Here is a 6,141-nt window from a genome sequence, read left to right on the forward strand (position 1 = left end):
TACATTAATTGTATATTCTTAGTACCAAATTTATGAGTTGTTATAACCATACTTGACCATTGAATTGCCTGAACGACGTTCTTCAGGCGTCGGAATCGAAATGAGTTTGTCACCCAGGCCTACCGGCCTAACTGTAGCTAACAGTTATGGTGCGGGATTCTCAATCCCGTATAGATCTATACACAAACTCACGTTCTCCCTCCAGGAGACTCTGGTTATAATCTCAGGGCTTTTGTTAGTACTTAAATAAGTACGTGAAGAATGCTCACTCATAAAATGCTATACTAACGATTACATGTAGAATAAAATGAATCCATTGAATTTAACTTGTTGCCTACATATCTCATCAACTACACATTATATAGTTATGATGTCTGGTTGCATGGAATCTATGGTTTGTACATTGAAATGTTAATTGTTCCATAAACTATACCTATTATAGTTTATATGTTCATTCATGCATTCAATTCATGTTTTACATTGAAAATTCTGTGATTATGATGGAAAAACTCCCCTTATGCTCAGCATAGTACAAAAAGGGATAAAATATCTATATGTTTTATGAAAGTATAGAAAACTGCATGATTGTATCAATTGCATCCGTTTTAAGTTTATTGAAATCCTTTTGTATAAGTTTCACAAAATCATTTATGTTTGGCTTGTATCCCCCTGAAAACGTTAAAAAAACAGTAAAGACATAGGGGTATGAACTCACCTTAGATGGATAATTCGATTGAAAGTTCGCGTAAGGATGAGAAGTTCCACGAATGACTTCTCGAGACACAAACGATTCATAAATGACATATAATGGCATTTACAGGCATGTAATTAGTGTTTTGAACAACTAACATGCAAGGAAACACACTTAGGGAGTAGGAAACACTTGCTAGGAAGTGGTACAATCACATGTGATTGACTGAAAGGGGTTCACGGCCATACATGAGAGTGTACGACCAGGGTTCACGACTAATGTGTGTGTACGGCCCATGAGTGTACGGCCAATGAGTGTACGACCGTACACCCATGGAAGAGACATGCAAAAATGGTGATTTGATCCATGGGGAAGCTAGTTGGTCTAATGTTCAATATGAAGGTGGGCAAAATACTCGATTTGGACCCTTTTTGGGTGTGTACGGCCAACCTATGAAGGGTTTACGGTCGTACACTCTTCAAGATCATGAAGGTGAGGCCAAAATGTGAAGAATCGAGGCTTAGATCCAGGGGTCTTTCAAGTATAACAAGTTTAAGGTTGGAATACTTATGTTTTTGGAGCCTTGGGGTGTTCACGGCCGATGATGGTTGAGAGAGAATGGGAGTGATCATGATTGGGAGGAGGAGAAAATGAGAAAGGAATGAGCACCATATATATATATATATATATATATATATATATATATATATATATATATATATATATATATATATATATAGAAGGCGGTGAACGGCCGTAGACCCTGTGTACGGCCGTACACACCTTGTGAGTGGTTTTCCGGACTTCGCTAATCTTTCCATCCTCGAGAAAACACACTCTAACGCCCATTCGTACATTACACTAAGGTTAGAAGCTCTCAAGGGGTCCTTTAATATGGCTAAAAGGTGGTCGCAACAAGTTGGACCTTGGATTAAATTGATTGACTTTACAATGCTAAATTTTTGGGTTGTCACAGTTGTTGTGGGCCTTCATGGGCCAATTGGAAAATTGGGCCATTGATGGATTATGGACATTATAGCATTGGGCTTTTGTTTTGGGTTTGGGCCATAGTTTTGGATCATACTGGGTCAGGGGTAGAATGGTCATTTTACCCCATGCATGGATTAAGGATTATTGTATGGGACCCAATTGCTAATTGGGTATATTGATTGGTATTGATAGCTCAAGAAGGGGACAGAGCAGCAGCTAAGGATTTCACTCAGGGAGCTTCTTCATTCGAGGTGAGTCTTCTCACCATACCAATGGGTCTAAGGCACCAAGGCCGACCCATCTTATGATAGTTGGTATACTTGCTGTGTAGAGGTGTGTGGCATTGCTATGCATTGATATGTGGTAGAGATAACCTTCAGGGCTAGCGGTAGAGATAGCCTTCAGGGCTAAATGTAGAGATAGAAAGTATGGCTAAGGGTAGAGATAATCTTTGTGGCTAATGGTAGAGATAGCTTTATAGCTAATTGATATGTGATATGTGGTAGAGATAGCTTTATAGCTAATTGATATGTGATATGTGGTAGAGGTAGCTTTTATAGCTAATATGATATGTGTTATGTGTATTGTGTGTGGGGTATGCTCTGGGGGACTCACTAAGCTTTGTGCTTATAGTTTACAGTTTTGGTTTAAGGTATCATCGGTTTGGAAAAGAAGAGGTCGGATTGATCGCAGTGCACACACCTATGATTTTCACAATGAATGATTTTGGGATGAACTCTGATAAATGACTTACTTAACGATGATTTGAAATGTTTGAAATAAATGGTATCAATGTTTTAGCTATATTAAAAATGAAACTTTTTACCCTGGATTTTTGGGTTGTTACATCTGTGTACACTCATGTGTAGAAAATGCAGAAACATGTAGAAAGATTGGAAAAGATTAATGTGAACTTTGATAAGGACCTTTCCATTGAAATGGTCCTCAACTCTCTGCCCATTAGTTATGATCAGTTCATAGTGACCTATCATTTGAACAATACAGAGACCGTATTGATTGAGTTTGACAATCTATTGCAAATGGCTGAAGAAGGAATGAAGAAGTCTCATTCCAAAAGTTCTGTAAGTGCCCTTGTCATGGCTATCCAACAAAGCAAAGGAAATAAGAGAAAGGCCCCTACCCCATCCAAATGGAAAGGGAAGGTCCATCATAGAGAGCCCAATGGAAAAAAATCAAAGCCTAACTTCGACGCCCATCCTGTTGCTGATCCAAAGGAATCTGTATGCTTTCATTGTGGCCAAAAGGGCCATTGTAGAAGAAGCTACCCCAAGTACTTGCAAGAAGTGAAAGATGCTAAGGCCAAAGCGGTTGCATCTTCTTCTTGTACGTATTCTATTCAAGTCAATAATATTAATATTTCAAATTATTGGGTTCTTGATACAGAATGTGGTTTCCACATTTGTTCTAATACAAAAAGACTAAAGGAAAGTGAATAGGTCGAGCATGGGAAGCTAAACTTAATCATGGGGAACAAACGAAGATCGGATGTTACCAATATTGAGACTTATGAGCTTATGTTTGATAGTATTAAGGTTGATTTGGATAATTGTTACTACTTGCCAGAAATGGCTTGAAACATTATTTCTTTTCATGATTTATTTAGAAAAGGATATCGTTATGGTTTTGATAATAATGATGGTAATATTTTAGTTTATTTTAATGGTGCATTTATTTTCAAAGCTTATCCTTGTGATGGTGTGTATGAAACTATTGTTTGTGTGAATGAATTATGCAATAATTTATATAATCTTGGTTCTTCTAATAGTTTAGACAAGTCATGCCTATGGCATTGTCGTATTGGGCACAACAACAAGAAATGCATTGCCCAACTCCAGAAGGATGAAGTGTTGGAATCGTTTGACCTAGCAGCAAACGATGAATGCAAGTATTATTTGTTGGGAAAGATGAATAAATCACCTTTCACTAGCACATGTGAAAGAGGTGAATTTTTTTGGCCCTAATCCATATGGATGTGTGTGGACCATTCAGATCTGCCACAAAGGATGCAAATCGCTACTATGTTACATTTACTGATGATTATAGTAGGTATTGTTATATTTACTTTATCAAACATAAATTAGAAACTTTTGAAAGGTTCAAAGAGTTTAAGAACGAAGTAGATAACCAATTAGTAAAAAAGATAAAGATGCTAAGATCTGATGGAGGTGGTGAGTATCTTAGTATCAAGTTTAACGACTATCTGAAAGAATGTGGAATTGTATCACAATTAACACCTCTTAGGACACCACAACTAAATGGTGTAGCTGAGAGGCATAATCAGGCCTTACTTGATATGGTTCGTTCCATGATGAGTCGAGCTTCGCTTCCAATATCATTCTGGGGGTATGCCTTAGAAACAACTGCACATATCCTCAATCTTGTTCCAACTAAGAAAGTTGCCAAGACACCTCATGAAATGTGGAAAGGGACACCTCCCTTACTCGCGCATATCAAGGTCTGGGGTTGTGAGGTTCTCGTCAGGCGAGAAACCTCAGAAAAACTTGAACCTAAAGTTGAGAAGTGTTTTTTCATCGGTTATCCATAAAAATCCTTTGGATAATTTTTTTTATAGACCCAATGACAACGTGTTGTTTGTAGCTCGAAGAGGAGTCTTTTGCGAGAGAGAGCTCATTTCTAAAGAGGGCAGTGGGAGCATGATTGATCTTGAAGAGATTCAAGAGTCATCCAATGAATCAACTTTTCAAGATACTAGCTCTGAACTTGAGGGTGAAACTATTGAGCTCATTGACAATTTGTTTCCCCTTCGTCAGTCCAGTTGGGTTAGCATGCCACTTTCTTTCTTTGGTTTCCATATAACTGCATAAGGTGATACATTTATTAGTGATGCAACACTGGTAAATTTGGATGAGCCTGCTAACTACAAAGGAGCAATGGAAGGCCCTGTGGCTGCTAAATGGAAAGAGGCAATGGATAGCAAGATCCAATCCATGTATGATAACCAAGTATGGATCATGGTTGATCAAGCACCTGGTCGAAATACAGTGGGGGTGTAAATAGATCTTCAAGAAGAACATTGACATGGATGGTAATGTACAAGCTTACAAATATAGGCTGGTTTCAAAAGGCTTTACTCAAACCCAAGGGATTGACTATGATAAGGCTTTTTCACCAGTTGCCAAGATTAAGTCAATTAGGGTAGTTCTTTCCATAATTGCTCACTATGACTATGAATTATGGCAAATGGATTTCAAATTTGATTTCCTTAATGAGAAACTGGCTGAGGATGTTTACATGGATCAACTAGAGGGTTTTGTGCACACCAAATTCCCTAATAAGGTGTTCAAGCTTGAGAAGTCCATCTATGGATTGAAACAAGCATCTCGTAGTTGGAATCTTTTATTTCATGAAAAGGTCAAAGAGTTGGATTTTCTAGAAGTAAAGATGAATCTTGCGTGCATGTCAAAGCTAGTGGGAGCAATGTAACTTTTCTAGTTTTTTATGTGGATGACATACTCCTAATAGGAAACTGTGTTCCAACCTTGCAAGAAGTCAAGTCTTGGCTTGGGAAATGTTTCCCTATGAGGGATCTGGGAGAAGCTACATATATTTTTGGTATAAGAATATATAGGAACATGCATGAACGATTACTAGGATTAATTCAGAGTACATACTTGGATAAAATATTGAAAAGATTCAATATGAAAAATTCCAAGAAGGAGACTTACCTATGCATCATACTGTGAACTTGAGCAAGGCTTAATGTCCCAGTAATGATAAGGAGATAGATACTATGAGTCGGACTCCATATGCTTCGGCTATATGATCGATCACGTATGCTATGACATGTAATCAACCTGATGCGACTTATGTTTTGATCATGGTTAGAAGATATCAAGGGAATCCTAGTTTAGCTCATTGGACGGTAGTGAAGAATATCCTTAAGTATTTGCTAAAAGAAAATATATGATCTTAGTTTTTGGTGGAAAAGACAAACTTAGGGTGAGTGGATGTAGTGACGTTAGTTTTCAAACAGATCAAGTCCACAATTACTCTCAATCTGGATGGGTTTTCTTATTAAATGGTGGAGAGGTAACTTGGAAAAGTTCCAAGCAATAAACGGTGGATGACTCTATTTGTGAATTAGAGTATATCGCAACAAGTGAGGCAGTAAATGAGGCTATGTGGTTAAAGAATTTTATTGTGGATCTTGGAGTCGTTCCATCAATCCAAGAACCAATGGAGATTTTCTACGACAACAAGGGTGCGGTTGCTTTGAAAAAAGAACCTAAAGATCATGATAGATCTAGGCACATCGAGAGGAAATATCATTATATTAGACATAAGGTTGAAGAGGGTGCACTCGTGGTAAATCATGTATCATCGAATGAGAATCTTGTTTATCCTCTCACAAAGGGTCTGAGCAAGGTTAAGCCCTTTGAGCATTCTAGGAGCATTGGACTAAGAGACGTTATTATATT

This window comes from Lactuca virosa, chromosome 4, assembly GCF_052849685.1.
Source record: "Lactuca virosa cultivar CGN04683 chromosome 4, Lactuca_virosa_CGN04683_v6, whole genome shotgun sequence".
Classification (NCBI taxonomy): Eukaryota; Viridiplantae; Streptophyta; class Magnoliopsida; order Asterales; family Asteraceae; genus Lactuca; species Lactuca virosa.